The sequence below is a fragment of the Podarcis tiliguerta genome, assembly GCF_965153285.1.
Source record: "Podarcis tiliguerta genome assembly, chromosome: 6".
Taxonomy (NCBI): domain Eukaryota; kingdom Metazoa; phylum Chordata; class Lepidosauria; order Squamata; family Lacertidae; genus Podarcis; species Podarcis tiliguerta.
Window position 1 is genome coordinate 11424134 of NC_139539.1, and position 16231 is coordinate 11440364.

Below are 16231 nucleotides of genomic sequence, written 5' to 3' on the forward strand. Positions count from 1 at the left end.
ATTCCAATTATCATCCTCTTCATAGAATATATAGTTAAGCTCAGGCATTTGGTACAGCAAACCTAAATGGGATCAGCAGAGTACCCGCATGTTAGGTGATGGGTGAGCAATTCTGTATTGGCCATCAGAGGATGGACTTGTCCACCCGTCTTGACCCTTCCTCCAGGAGTCTTCAGAAGGGAGCTGCTGCTAGAACAACTGGAAAGGGTGAGAGGCTCCAGAAGGGAGTGATTTCCAGAGGAAGAACTGAGAGGGGAGAGTGTCTCTGTGGTTGCCATCATGGGATGATTGGTTTCACTGGTGCTGCCCCACCCTTCAGCCCTAGCAGCCTTCAGAAGGAAGTTGCTTAATGGATACTTGACCTATTAGTAAGCTGTGTGCTTCATGGCTGGAGGCAGCAATGCTTCTGAATACTAATGGTGCTCCTGAACACCAGTTCTTGGAAACCACAGGGGGCAGGGGAGAGAGTGCCTTTGTGCTCCGGTCCTGCTTGCAGGTTTCCCACAAGCATCTGGTTGGTTGCTGTAGCTTCCAGGTCAAGAACAAGGGAAGCCTCATATAGAGCACATTGCAGTAATCCAGTCTTGAAGTAACTGATGCATGAACTATGGTGGCCAGGCTTCCATGGTCCAGGAATGGCCAACCAGTTGCAGTTGATAAAAAGATCCTTCTAGCCACTGAAGCTACCTGACCCTCCAGTGATAGAGATGGATCCAGAGGCATCTCCAACCTGCGAACCTGCTCCTTCAGGAGGAGTGAAACCACATCCATGGCAGACAGTTGTCCAATTTCTGAGACACAGGAACTACCAACCCACAGTTCCTCCGCCTTCCCAAGATTCAGGCTCAGCTTGTTTTTCCTCATCCATCTCACCAATGGCCATCCAAGCGATGGGCCAGGGACAGCACAACCTCTCCCGATTCAGACATCATGGAGAACTAGAGCCCAGTGTCATCAGCATACTGATGGCACCCTGTCTCCAAACTCCTAATGACTGCTCCCAGTGGCTTCATGTAGATATTAAATAGCACTGGAGATCAGATAGTGCCCTGCGGCAACCCATGAATAAATAAGCTAAGTTTCCATTTGCACATTGCTCTGTGAGGTGTGGATAAGGTAAGATCATAAAGACAAAATTCACCAAGTATTCCTTATTTAAATAGATTAATCCAAATCCCTCCCGGGTCTCCTGGATAAACCAAGCTCACACCAGCCACTGAACATGTAGCTACCAGACATTCATCAGCATCAACCTTACTGTATGCTTGTGAAATGTGGACCACTTATAACTTCCATCTCCAGCTCCTTGAAAGATTCCATCAACGGTGTCTCCAAAAAATTCTACACATCACTTGGGAAGACAGGCGAACTAATATCAGTGTACTGGAAGAAGCAAAGATCACCAGTGTCAAAGCAATGATTCTTCAACATCAACTTCATTGGACTGGTCATGTTGTGCGGATGCCAATTATCATCTTCCATAGCAACTACTCTATTCCAAACTTCAAAATGGAAAGCGCAATGCCGGTGGTCAACAAAGGACATTTAAAGACTCTCTCAAGGCAAATCTTTTAAAAATGTAGTATAAACACTGACAACTGGGAAGCACTGACCTGCGAGCGCTCCAATTGGAGAACTGCCTATACCAAAGGTGTCATGGGCTCTGAAGACACTTGAACTCAGAACAAAAGGGAGAAACATGCTAAGAAGAAGGTACATTTGGCAAACCCTCGCTGTGATCAACTCCCACCTGGAAACCTATGTCTCCACTGTGAAATAATAATAAGAAGAATAAATGTTTATTTATACCCCGCCCTCCTTGGCCGGGCTGGGCTCAGGGCAGCTAACACCGGATATAAATTACAACACAGTGGTACCTCGGGTTACATACGCTTCAGGTTACATACGCTTCAGGTTACACACTCCGCTAAACCAGAAATAGTGCTTCAGGTTAAGAACAGAAATTGTGCTCCGGCGGCGCGGCGGCAGCAGGAGGCCCCATTAGCTAAAGTGGTGCTTCAGGTTAAGAACTGTTTCAGGTTAAGAACGGACCTCTGGAACGAATTAAGTACTTAACCCAAGTTACCACTGTAAAACATAATAGAAAAAACCCCAAAACCCGCAAAAACCAGTTAATTAAAATACGGCTTAAAATATGGCTTAAAATGCAACCTCATTTTAGTAGTAGCTCATAAATCAAGACCATAAAGGGAGGAAACATCAGATATTCACATGAGCCAACTATCCATGCTGGTCCTACAAGGGCCAGCAAAAAAGCCAAGGGAAAAATTATATACCAAATCCCATATAAGGGATCAGAATGAGTCCATGCTGAAGGCCAGGAAGAACAGCTCCATCTTGCAGGCCCTGTGGAAAGATGTCAAATCCCACAGGGCCCTGGTCTCTTGTGACAGAGCGTTTCACCAAGTTGGGGCCAGGGCTGAAAAGTCCCTGGCCCTAGTTGAGACCAATCTAACCACCCTGAGGCTCAGGACCTCCAAATTGTTGTTATTTATGGACTTTAAAGTCCTCCTCGGGGTATACCAGGAGAGGCAGTCCCATAGGTACGAGAGTCTTAGGAAGGATGTGCGGATCCAGAATTGGCCTCCACAGTCACTTATGGACTCACTGTTAAGACCGTGTTTTTGGAAGACAATCTTACACAGCTACAAGCGATCACCACAGAGCCACTGGACATTCATCAACATGGTTTGGAGGCATCAATGTGGAAAACGCAGTCTAATCATGCCTGTGCTTTGAAGAAACAAAGCCAAGCTCTTCAGATATTTGAAAGTGACTATCATATCAGCTCTCAGTCTTCTGCACCTTGGCAGGCCAGAAGTGGCCTGCAGGTCAGCTATTCCTGCTCTGAACTTTCCATGGTCAATCTGGCTGCACGATACAAAAAGAAGCCCTTTCGTCTGCCACGTTGGAGTGTACAGTTCCATTTTATCTGCGCCTAAGCCATCGTCAGTGGAGCAGAACCAACGTGCTTATGGGGAAAGCCGCTTATGCCGCCCGTCTCTCTGCAAGTTCTCTTTCTAAAGCGCCATGAAATAGACACACAATGACGCTATTTTCAACCTGTGTTCCAGTCCCTCTAAAGTGAGGACGGGAATTGAGGACACATGTCAACAGCATCAGCTCAGGCCCGTCACGCAGGGACACAGATGGGGTTGTCTATTCTGCACTGTTTCAGGATTGATGGGAAATTGGGGGGGGGCAGGGTGCCAGCAGTGGGCTAAGGAACACAGGGAGATGTCTTATACCAGATCATGCAACTTGTCCACTTAGCCCCATATTATTTACTCTGGCTGGCAGCAGAATGTGCTCTGCATTTGTGAGGCTTCACTGCCATGGTATGTGCTCTGGAAAGCCACTTCCGAGCTAGAGAGGAGGTGGGGTTGTGGGCTTCACTCCCCCACCCTCGCGGGGGCTGGCTCCAGCCCCCGCGATGCTAGGGAATCCTCCGACACGTCATCCCTGGACCAGCCAATCGGCTGGCCCGAGGGGGCGTGGCCTCATGCATTTAAGTCTTTAAGAGGGTCTCCCTCTTTCCCGTGCCACAGCATTCCCTTCCCTCCCACCCGTTAGGTTAGGCTCTATGACGATGCTATGGGCTTCGGTTGGTCGCCGTCAAGGGGCCTGGTAGGAATTTTTCCATTTGGCAGATTGGGACCAGCCACTTGGTTTTCACCTACCTCGTAGCAATCCATCACAACTCCCCAGTCAGTATTGGTGGTTAGGCATTGGTGGGGGTATGGATCTTTTGTTATGCAGATGAAGAGGGGAGGGAGGAAGCGCCACCACCTTCCCCCAAAACAAAGGGTAGTCCGGTAAAGGATTTCGGGGTGTGTGTGGCCTTGTCCTATGCCTATGGAGGTGTGGGCCCACGGCACGCTCCCGAGCGGTAACTCCGGGGGGAGCTCCTAGCTGACGTGCCTCAGCAGGACTCCCCCTACTGGTAGTTAACCCTCACCGGTCTTCCAGCCAGCGGGCTGAAGCCGGTTAAGTGTTAGGACCAATGCCTAAGCCAATACCACTCAATTCCTGTAATCAATAAAGTTGTGGCCTAATTTGACCCATTAACTCGAATTCTTGTGTCTCGTGTCTTTATTTCTGAGGGGGGAGGCGGGAACTCGCCACGCAACCCCCTGCCTATTGACATTATGCTGGTGCCTTCACTCTACTGTTTTCAGATGCCTGCCGAAAACCTGTCGGTTTCAGCAAGCCTGTGCAAACACTTGATCTATTTGCATAGTTACATTTGTTTAAAAAGTGTTTCAGGTTCGTTGTTTTTTTTTTTAAAAAAAGCAATTTATTTATTTATATTCATTTTAAAATATTTATATATCACTATTTTTTTTACAAAAGGGTGTTGTACAACAGTAAGCCATATATATATAAAATAGGAAATTGGCTAAGTATTGTGGAAAGTTGTATTGTTAGTTGCCTGTTGGAATAGAAAGCCTTTTCACAGGTGTTTAAAAGCAGAAACAGAAGGTGCCTTCTGAATCTCTGTTGGAAGAGAATTCTACATGGCAGGGCAGATGATATTGAAGTCTCAATTTCTTGCTGTCAAATGAGTCTTTCCAACTCGGGGAATGACCAACAATCTCCTGCAGATGATATCAGTGATCAACATGGGATTTAAGGGTTTAGGCAGTCCCTAATATGCCCTGATGGGACGCAGGTGGCGCTGTGGGTTAAACCACAGAGCCTAGGACTTGCCGATCAGAAGGTTGGCGGTTCGAATCTCCGCGACGGGTGAGCTCCCGTTGTTCAGTCCCTGCTCCTGCCAATCTAGCAGTTCGAAAACACGTCAAAGTGCAAGTAGATAAATAGGTACCACTCCGGCAGGAAGGTAAGCGGCGTTTCTGTGTGCTGCTCTGGTTTGCCTGAAATGGCTTAGTCATGCTGGCCACATGACCTGGAAAAACTGTCTGTGGACAAAACTCGGCTCCATCGGCCAATAAAGCGAGATGAGCGCCGCAACCCCAGAGTCGATTGTGACTGGACCTAATGGTCAGGGTCCCTTTACCTTTAATATGCCCTGACCTAAGTTGTCCAGGGCTTTGTAAATTATTACAAGGTTTTAGCCATCATTATTTTTAATTGGTCTCTATGTTTTAGCAATGGATCTGTACACCGCCTAAAGATTTTTATTTCTGAGCAAGCAGTAAGTATAAAAATTATCAAGAAAAAACGAGAAAAAAACATCCTGTTCTGTCATTCTGTCAATGAAATTCATCCCCGTACTTTAGGTATCTTCAAATAAAAATATGTCCACAAACATGTGCAGACAGAGACTTATACAGCCTCCCACAAAAATAATATTAGGGTAAACCTGCACTTGTGAGCACTCAGCAATGTGAAACTGAACTGCAACACTCCCAGAGATTCTCTAGCGCAGAACATGTGGAGGAAAAAAACACACGCCAGGCTTTCATTATCTCCCTCTTTCATACTGAGTTAATTTCAGGAGGCTTTGCAAGCTTGGAACATGTGAAGTCGAAGGATCTAATGAACAACTATGTATGGGTAAACATGGCTAATTAGGCACCATCAAACCGTTACAAACTGACAACTACAATTTTCATTTATTGATGTGGTATGGATCTTCTGCTCTTTGTAAACAATAGCTAAAAAAGCGGGGCAGGGAGGGAGGAAAAGTTTTTGAACTATTAGGCGCAGGATGCATAATTAACTCCTGGTAGCAGAGACATCACCTTGCCAACAAAGGTCCGTATAGTTAAAGCCATGGTTTTCCCAGTAGTGATGTATGGAAGTGAGAGCTGGACCATAAAGAAGGCTGATGCTTTTGAATTATGGTGCTGGAGGAGACTCTTGAGAGTCCCATGGACTGCAAGAAGATCAAACCTATCCAACTTTAAGGAAATCAGCCCTGAGTGCTCACTGGAAGGACAGATCCTGAAGCTGAGGCTCCAATACTTTGGCCACTTCATGAGAAGAGAAGACTCCCTGGAAAAGACCCTGATGTTGAGAAAGATGGAGGGCACAAGGCGAAGGGGACGACAGAGGACAAGATGGCTGGATAGTGTTCTCGAAACTACCAGCATGAGTTTGACCAAACTGCGGGAGGCAGTGGAAGACAAGAGGGCCTGGCATGCTCTGGTCCATGGGGTCACGAAGAGTTGGACATGACAAAACAACAACAACAACAATTCACTGCCCCAAGAAGTTGTGATGGCCGCTAACTTAGATGGTTTTTTAAAGGGACAAAGGGAAACTGCAACAAATTGTTGCAGAATGTTATGCTCCTATTCACTGTTGGCAGCCTTGTCCTCCTCCATGAGACTCCAGTCCATCCCCCTCCCTCCTAGATTCACATTCCCCCCCCCCCCACAATAGCACTATATGGCTACTGAGCATGAACAGTTCTCATAGAGTTGGGTCCCCAACCCCCCAAAAATGGTTTGTATGTGCGTGTTTGTGTTTGTGTGTGCTTTTCCAGACTTGTGGATCCCCCCTGTAGAGTCTTCATTGGTGGTTTTTAAGCAGAGGTTGGGAGGCCATCTGTCATGGATGCTTTAGCTGAGATTCCCGCATTGCAGGTGGGGTAGACTAGATGAACCTTGGGGTCCCTTCCAACTCTACCATTCTGCGATTTCACTGCTAATCTTTCAATGGGATTTCTATTTCTTCATATGCAACCAAGAAGATTCTGCTCACAACCACATAGCTGGCCGACATTATTTTACTTTCTAAATACGCTCATTTATTTCTCCAAACAATGAGCGGACAAAGGGTGCAGAAGTCTGAATATACTAGGTTTTCTTTGTTGGTGAAAAGATTACCCTCCCTCCTTTCAAGAAGAGATGCCTGAACGCAGTAAGGGCAAGGTGTGTGTGTGTGTGTGTGTGTGTTTACCGCTGGCACAAACAGCTAAATCCTTCTTTATCACGGACCATGAAGGAATGTAATCACACTCATAAAATGAACACCCGCTCATAATAGGTTGGAGATGAAATGCCAGATAGTAGAAGTATAAATCTGGAAATCCCATACTCCCAGAATGCCAGGCCCCGCTGCAGATTTTTGTCAGAGAAATGAGGTTGTTTTGTGTGTTCCCGATAAAGTCTATTGTGAATTTATTCAAGCAGCTAAGTAAGACGGCAGTTGCCTGGAAAGGCAAAACGCCCGTCAGGTACGCAACTCCAGGGGCTACACTCATCCCACACGACTTTGATCCATCTTCACAAAGATAGGAGAGCTTGTTGCCATCTGCTGTCTTCGGAGATTTGTTTTCTAATAATATCACCAATTGACGGAGCACTTTGTAGCAGCAACAATGAGCGTTTATGGAGAAGGGTGGGGGAATAATCTGCTAAATACATAGTGAAAGCTTCTCTCTTCGGAGATGAAAACAAAGAGATTTGGTAGGGGCAGCTCTCACATGTGTCAATATCACTTCATTTACTTGGCACTTGTGCCTGGGCCACTGAATGTGGGATCCGAGTCCCTTGAAAAACTCCCTCAACTGTTCCTCATAAGGCTTGGCTTTATGACCCTTGATCATTTTGGCCGCCCTCCTCTGCACATGTTCCAACTTATCAACATCCTTCCTAAATTGTGGTGCCCATAATTGGACACAGTATTGTGGCACTGTGGGTTAAACCACAGAGCCTAGGGCTTGCCAACCAGAAGGCCGGTGGTTCGAATCCCCATGAAGGGGTGAGCTCCTGTTGCTCGATCCCTGCTCCTGCCAACCTAGCAGTTCGAAAGCACGTCAAAGTGCAAGTAGATAAATAGGTACCGCTCCGGCGGGAAGGTAAACGGTGTTTCCGTGCACTGCTGTGGTTCGCCAGAAGCGGCTTAGTCATGCTGGCCACATGACCCAGAAGCTGTACACCGGCTCCCTCGGCCAATAAAGCAAGATGAGCGTCGCAACCCCAGAGTCGGACACGACTGGACCTAATAGTCAGGGGACCCTTTACCTTTACCTTACCTATTCCAGGTGTGGTCTGACCGAGGCAGAATAGAATGGTCCTATGACTTCCCTTTATCTGGACCCTATACTTCTGTTGATGCAGCCTAGAATGGCATTAGCTTTTTTCGCTGCTGCATCACATTGTTGAAGCTTGTGTCCTACTAAGACCCCCTAGATCCTTTTCACATGTAATCCAGGTGTCCCTCTTCTTATATTTGTGGAGCTGGTTCTTCCTGCCTAAGTGTAGAACCTGACATTTGACCCCATTGAAATTGATTTTGTTACTTTTGACCCAGATCTCCAATCTGTTAAGGCCATACTGAATCCCAACTCTGTCTTCTGAGGCCTCCCAGTTTGGTGCCATCTACAAATTTGATGAGCATCCCCTCAATTCCTTCATTCAAGTCATTCATAAAGATGTGGAACAGCAACAGGCCCAAGAAAAGAACCTTGTGGCATCCCACATGCCATCCCCCCCCCCCCCCCGGAAAACAAGGAACCATTTATGAGTACTCTTTGGGTTTAGTCAGTCAACCAACTACAAATCCACCTAACAGTTACCTTGTCCAGTCAGCATTTCCAAGCTTCTCCACAAGAATATCATGGGGGATTCTGTCAAAAGCCTTACTTAAATCAAGATACACTATGTCCACAGCATCCCCCTGATCATTGTGTTAGATCAGCGATGGCTATATTACATCAGTGACCTGCTATTTCAGCCACTGAGGGTACTTCAGATTAACTGTTAACTCCCAAATTGCACACAATCTCTCATTCTTTAGCCTTATTTATTTCAAATTCCTCCAACCGCTTGCTTCAAAAGTAATCTTCATTGGGACTACTCCAGAGAAAATGGAGCACAGACGTTCTCCAGACAAGTCTGGGTCTCTGAAATGCAGAGAAATCTCTCTTCTCAGCATGGGGGAGAGAAAACCCAGAATAATCAAACCTTGTCCTTCATGCATGGAGACCGGCAGTCATTAGTCTCCATTGGCAGACCTGAAGAACAAAAATTTCTTTTTGATTCCTTCTGTACACTGTGCCGATATTTTATGACCCACTGCAATAACCACAAATTGCTAACATTTATTAATCTCGAAAGTTTCCCCCTCTCCTAAGCATGAGCTACAGTACAGCATGGGTCTTCTATAGGGGGAATCCAGCTCACAGAGCAGGGGTCAGCAAACTTTTTCAGCAGGGGGCCAGTCCACTGTCCCTCAGACCTTGTGGGGGGCTGGACTATATTTTGGAGGGGGGAAAAGAGAACCAATTCCTATGCCCCACAAATAACACAGAGATGCATTTTAAATAAAAGCACACATTCTACTCATGTAAAAACATGCTGATTCCCAGTCTGTCTGCGGGCTGGATTGAGAAGGTGATTGGGCTGGTTCCGGCCCCCGGCCCTTAGTTTAATAATAATAATAATAATAAATTTTATTTATATCCCACCCTCCCCAGCCGAAGCCGGGCTCAGGGCGGCTAACAACAATTAAATAATCAAACAATCAAATAATCCAACATTCTAAAAACATTCCATTATAAAAATTAATTAAAATCAAATTAATGGCAACCGTTAAGCAAAATTCTGTGCAGGTTGCCAGAGGAGGGAGTCAGGCTGGGCCCTGACCAAAGGCCTGGTGGAACAACTCTGTCTTGCAGGCCTTGCGGAAAGATGTCAGGTCCCGCAGGGCCCTAGTCTCTTGTGACGGAGCGTTCCACCAGATTGGAGCCACAGCCGAGAAAGCCCTGGCTCTAGTTGAGGCGAGCCTAACCTCTGCCTACCCATGTCACAGACAATGCTTCCTTCCAAATCCAAACTGAAATGGAAAGGATGGTGCAAAGGAGCAGAGAAAGCGAAATTTGCGTTACCAACTGCCAAGCAAAATCTGAGCTGGACTTTTCCAGAGAGAGAGAGATTCACTCTGACAGGACTCCTACCTGTGGTTGTGCAAAGGTCTGCAGCCAGAGCCACTCCAACCTCAGAACTGTGACATCAGAAAGGCCATAAAAAGGAGGTTGTGTCCGGGGCATGTCATGGGTGCACCAGGAGTGGCTGTGAATCTGCATGGTCCAAAATCCTCCCATTTGCCTGTGTGGTGGTCAGAGTGTTGGACTGGGACCGGGGAGGCCAGGGTTCAAATCCCCGCCTAACCATGAAGCTCATTGGGTGACCTTGGGCCAGTTACTTCCTCTCAGCTTAATCTACCTCAAAGGGATGTTGTGGGAATTAAATTAAATAAGAACACTATGCGCACCACCTTAAGCTCCTTGGAGGAAAAGGTGTGATATAAATGCCGCAAAGAAAGAAGGCAGGAAGCAACTAACCAGTCTTGGGAGCAATGGGAAGGAAAAGGTTTTTGGAACATATCAGTGGTAGAAGGCCAAAAAAAGGAAGAGGAACCTCATTTTCCTATTCCCAATGCAAGCTAACTAGGCATTAGAAAAGGCAGCTCTTATTCTGCCTTGATTCCTCCCTTTCCCATAGGATTACTCTTTTAATCAATTAATATAACCAATTAGCTGATGAAGCATTGCAGCATAACCCAATCTTGTAGGCACTGGGACAATTCAAACTTTAAAAAATCACCCCACGTGGCACTTTTGTATCAAATCAAACAATACCCACGTTCTCTAAATTTTCTAAATGCAAAAGTTAGCAATGCAGCTATGAACCATATTTTAATTTTTTCCCCTTTTGCATCACTGAATACTTACCGAGCAGAAGGTACTATCTGTGATAAATGCTACCTGTCAAAGCTTTTACTTTGATCATGCTTGAAGGAGGGAGGGGGGCCAGAGGAGGAAGGATTTCTAAATCATTTGCTTGGAAATTTTTAATTCTTAAGTGGGTTGTTTGTTTGCCTCAAAGGGAAGCTCTAACCTATTTTACATTGTCAACTCTATTTTTAAACAAAGTTCTTCTTTGTACTTTAAAGCTTCCCCCTAAAATACTTCTTAGGCTCATTTTGTAAAATTAAAACGGGAGAGATGTTTTTTGAAACTATCACCTGCATCAGCAAACTTCCTGGCACTTTTATTTATCCGCCGGCTACAGGAAGCAGAAATCTGACTGAGGGCTCCATTTGCTCAGATTAAAAGCATCCTGCTAATTCTGTTGTTTTGCGTGGCACCACGACTGATCAAAGTGAGTCAAACATCATACAGCGCTGATCTTCGACAGGTGGGTCGGGATCCACTAGTGCACCAGGACCTGATCCAAGGTGAAACACAACAAGAGCCCAATCACTCTGCAAAAACATGGTAAGAGATTAAGGGAATGGGTCTCTAAAGACATGGTTGGGTTAAAAGTGGGTGGTGGGTTTGAAAAGGATGGAGGCTACTGTCATACAAGAAAATTTCCTCTTCTCTTCACATTGTCCAAGGACCAAACTATATATTGGAGGCATGGATTCATGACATGATCTCATGCTTAAAGCTCCACCAGCCCAGCTGCACCTTGTCAACCTCTACTAACATATGAACATATGAGTCATACAATGGGCCAACCTAGCTCACTGTTGTCCACACAGACAGGCAGATGTTTTCAAAGGGGTCAGGTGGGGAACATTCCCAGATTTACCTGGAAATGCCAGGAATGGAAGCAGGGACCTTCTGTACACAGTGCAGATGCTCTGCTACTGAGCTATTATTTATTTCCTTCATATACCACCTTTCTTTTTGAAGCATCTCAAGATGGTGTAAATGGTTCTCCATTTCTCCATTTCCTTACTCCCATCTTTCATGATGGGCTCTGAGTGAGCTCCAGGCATGATGCTGGCACATTGCATGCCTCATGCAATAAAACATTACAAAGGGTATGAAGGGCTGTTGATCCTGATGGCAGCAACACACTCCTGGTGCATATAGCAGATCACCCAAATGTCCCTATTTTCCACGGACAGTCCAAGATTTACAGAAGCCATATCGGTTTCTGATTTGATCCTGGAATGTCCCGCTTTTCCTTTGTTGTTGTTGTTTAGTCGTTTAGTTGTGTCCGGCTCTTCGTGACCCCATGGACCAGAGCATGCTAGGCACTCCTGTCTTCCACTGCCTCCCACAGTTTGGTCAAACTCATGTTAGTAGCTTGGAGAACACTATCCAACCATCTCGTCCTCGGTCGTCCCCTTCTCCTTGTGCCCTCAATCTTTCCCAACATCAGGGTCTTTTCCAGGGAGTGTTCTCTTCTCATGAGGTGCTGGAGGAGACTCTTGAGAGTCCCATGGACTGCAAGAAGATCAAACCTATCCATTCTTAAGGAAATCAGCCCTGAGTGCTCGCTGGAAGGACAGATCCTGAAGCTGAGGCTCCAATACTTTGACCGCTTTTCCTTAGGATGTCCCTATTTTCATTGGAGAAATGTTGGAAGGTATGAAGCTATCTGACCTCCGAGCCAAGGAGATAAGTAACTAGACAGCCTTTGGAACACATCAGAAGTTTCTTAATGTTATTATGTTTTTAAATATGTTCGAAGCTGCCCAGAGTGGCTGGAGCAACCCAGTCAGATGAACGGGCTATAAATATTATTATCATTATTGTGAAATAGGACATCCCTATTTTCATCAGATAAATGTTGTAGGGCATGCATATAACAGGGATGGGGAACTCAGGCAGAAATGTGGCCCTCCAGGCCTTTGAATCTGGCTCCCAGATTTCTCCCTAGGCTACATGCCCTCCTGAGCCATTTGCCTTGCCTAGCCCTCTCCTTAAGCATTCTTGCCTGGGTGGGATTTGTCCTCAAGCTTGAAAATGCCTCTTGCTTGTCTGGGTGGGGCATAGAGGGGCATGTGTAGAAGTTCGCCCACTGTGCAAAAAGTAAAATTTGCATTTGTTGCTTTGCCCACTCCCCCCGCCCCCCTCCTGCTGGCATGTAGAAAGGTTCCCTACTTCTGACGAAGAAGTCAGTCAAGAACTCAAGGATCTGACGAAAAACGTCTCTAGGCACAGTGGGTGGGGGGAGATGGAGAGATTCAGGAAGAGGTATGCCCTCTTATTTTATTTACAGAGAGGTGTAAGCCTCCTCAAAACCTTAAGCTACTTTCACTGGTTGTCTCGTAGGCGAGCAAAACAGATGTGAAGAAGGCTGCTTTCTAACACTGGCGCTTTCACAGCAAGTCTGCCAACTGTCAATAAATTTATGAACAGTTTGTAGATCTACGGGAAGTTTTGAAGGGGAGGCAAAAGGAGAGAGAGAGGGAGGGGGGAGAAGGAGAGAGAGAGAGAAGCAGCCCAGGAAGGCAGAGAGGAAACATATTTATTGAGGACAAGCTGGCAAACACTTCTGGTTATAGGCAAGGGAAAGAAGTGTGAAGTTGCAGACTCAAGCCACAGCTGTCTCTTTCCACGAGGGAGAAAAAGAAAAAGAAACTCAGACATAGTCAGAAAGCCTGTGCTCATAAATTATATCGTGATAAATACAACCACCAGGTTTTCAAGATCGCCACCCAAGCAGAATGAACAGGCGTGGTTCTTGGTGGAACTTCTGGTCCCAGATATAACCCTGCTGGGATTCAGTGGCATTCCCAGAAACCTGCTGAGAATTTTTTAAAAAAATCAGTTGCTGTGGCTGTATGAATCATGGCCACTGCATGTCAGCTCCCACTCTCACATGAAGGAGAGTTGTTTCAGACACCTTGTGCCCCCATGCCATCCTGGTGGGTTTCTGCAGTAATAGTGTGGGAGTTATAAATCATAATCAATCAATCAATCAATCAATCAATCAATCAGAGTATTGAACTAGATTGCCCTTTGAGAAACTTCCAGTACTACAATTCTATGCAATTTGAATTTTATTTTTTTATTTTTAAGAAATCAAAGCCATTTCAGATACAAATGTGACTGCATGAAGCCAAGCCATAAAAGTAAGGACAGGCCTGAGGGAGTTTTGATGTGGGGACCCTAAATTCGAAAATGTGCCCAGTTACCAAATTCCTATGAGGACACAGGAGCATCCCTCTTACCTTTCAGATGAACTCATTGCTTTCCTGTCCTTGAACACCTCAGCAAGGGTTAAATTATATCAACAGAGTGAATGAAATTGGCAGGCCTTTTTTGTTATGCAAATGGAAGCCGGCGCAGCCTCTGAGTTGTGGGGAAGCTTTAACTCTTTCTCTTTCTGCCATGGTTCCCAACAAAACCACTTCTTTGAAGCTTTGGTAAGAGTGAGATCTGGTGAGAATGTGGCCCAAGAGGAACACATTAAGAAGCCTGTATTTCTCTTGTGTCAGACTCCCCTTGTTGAATTGTAGCTCCAGTGGCTGAATCTTATAATAATGAAAATTTTCCTGATCAAAAATCACAGATATGCAATATTGGATTCTTGTCTCATTACACATGCTAAAGCTATTTTTGGTCAACTGCATGCTTTCCCATGCTTTTTCCTGTAGGACTAATTGCAGTCGTTAACAGTCAACAGGTTTACCACACCCATTGAGTCAATCATCCATCTCCTACCACCCTTCTGAGAAAAACCCCACCCCACCCTCCCACCATATATAAGGGTCTGGTGACTTCTGTTTCAGTGTATCTGAAGAAGTGTGCATGCACACAAAAGCTCATACCAATAACAAACTTAGTTTGTCTCTAAGGTGCTACCGGAAGGAAATTTTTTATTTTGTTTCGACTATGGCAGTCCAACACGGCTACCAACCTGAATCTAGATATGGAGTGTGAGTCTGCTCTCTGAACCTCTTGTCATTGCAGAGATCAAGGTTTAAAACCCATGTAAACAAGATGCTAAACCTCAAAGAATCCTACAGAGGTAGGTAATTTTCACATACCCCAAATCCCATATAAACAAGCCCTATATTTTAACAATCAGGATTCTTTCCAAAACGATACATTGAATGACTTTCTTTGTCAAGTGCTTCCTCCCTCCTTCGTTTCATTAGCATGGATTTACTCTCAGCCTGCATCCACTTTATTTATTCCTGATAGTTTAAAGAAAGCATAATAATGAACCTATCCCTGAATTTTTGGTTAGACTAAAAATGCATATCCATGAGGTACTCTTTTGAGTTTCCTATTTTTGTTTGAATTAATTATTTGCTAGGCTCTCGCATGAATAATGTTGCTAAAAGGAATCCTTGACTTTGCTTTTCTATACATTTTCAAAGAGCATGGTGGCATTTTCTTTCCTGAGCTGGGAGCAGAAAGTTCTGAATCAAGCTGGAATACAAATAGCACAGCAGGAGAGAACAAACTTTGGAGGAAGAGTTTCTACTTCCCTTTTTTTCTTTTTCCTCAAATACAGATGTGTTTGGACCTCCAGACATTGATAAACAACAACTCCAGACATTGCTGGACTACAATTTTCACAATGAATATCTATCTATCTATCTATCTATCTATCTATCATCATCATCTATCTATCATCTATCTATCTATCATCGATCGATCTATCGACCTATCTATTATCTATCTATCTCACACAAACTGATGTGGAAATGCAGAGCACCAAACTTAATATCAGAACCAGAAGAAACTGGTAGAAACTAACATGGACAACTTTGCCCATCCCTAACCAGGAGCACCCTTCAAGTCCGCCTCCAGTAAGAGGAGGGCAGAATTCTAGCACTTTTCTGAGTTGGGCAGAAGAGGGAATTTCAGTGAGAGTGGTGTGTTGGCGATCACTCATAGCATAGTAAGATTGTCTGCCATAAACATGGTTTTAAAAGTGAGTCCGTAAGTGACTGTGGAGGCCAATTCTGGATCCATACATCCTTCCACAGTGGGAACAGAAGTTTCTTGGTGAGAGTTGATCATGGTGAGGGTTTGCCTAGTGTGCCTTCCTCTTAGCGTGTTTCTCCCTTGCATCCTGAGTTTGAGTGTCTTCAAAACCCATGATACTTTTGGTAAGGGCTGTTCTCTAATTGGAGCGCTTGCAGGCCAGTGTTTCCCAGTTGTTGGTGTTTATACTACATTTTTTAATATTTGCCTTGAGAGAGTCTTTGAACCTCTTTTGTTGACCACCAGCATTACGTTTACCATTTTAAAGTTTGGAATAGAGTAGTTGCTTTGGAAGACAATAATCAGGCATCCGCACAACATCACCAATCCAACAAAGTTGATGTTGAAGAATCACTGCTTCGACACTGGTGATCTTTGCTTCTTCCAGTGCATTGGCATTAGTTTTCCTGTCTTTCCAAGTGATGTACAATTTTTTTGGGAGACATTGATGGAATCTTTCGTGGAGTTGGAGATGGCATTTATAAGTGGTCCACATTTCACAAGCATACAGTAAGGTTGGTAGTACAATAGCTTTGTAAACAAGCATTTTGG

The 16231-nt window shown here is 45.0% G+C and overlaps 1 protein-coding gene and 1 long non-coding RNA gene across 8 annotated transcripts in view; one reads left to right on the top strand and one right to left on the bottom strand.

The window, feature by feature from the left end:
• The window catches only part of LOC310680777, a 446371-nt gene that overhangs the window by 413745 nt on the left and 16395 nt on the right, over positions 1–16231 (top strand). Inside the window, exon 2 of the long non-coding RNA XR_014512935.1 lies at positions 6525–6575. This is a non-coding gene — a long non-coding RNA (uncharacterized lncRNA). The remainder of the gene's footprint in view (positions 1–6524; positions 6576–16231) is intronic.
• Positions 1–16231, bottom strand: part of CDH4 (cadherin 4) — an 811352-nt gene that overhangs the window by 386185 nt on the left and 408936 nt on the right. The gene's annotated exons all lie outside the window — the stretch shown is intronic.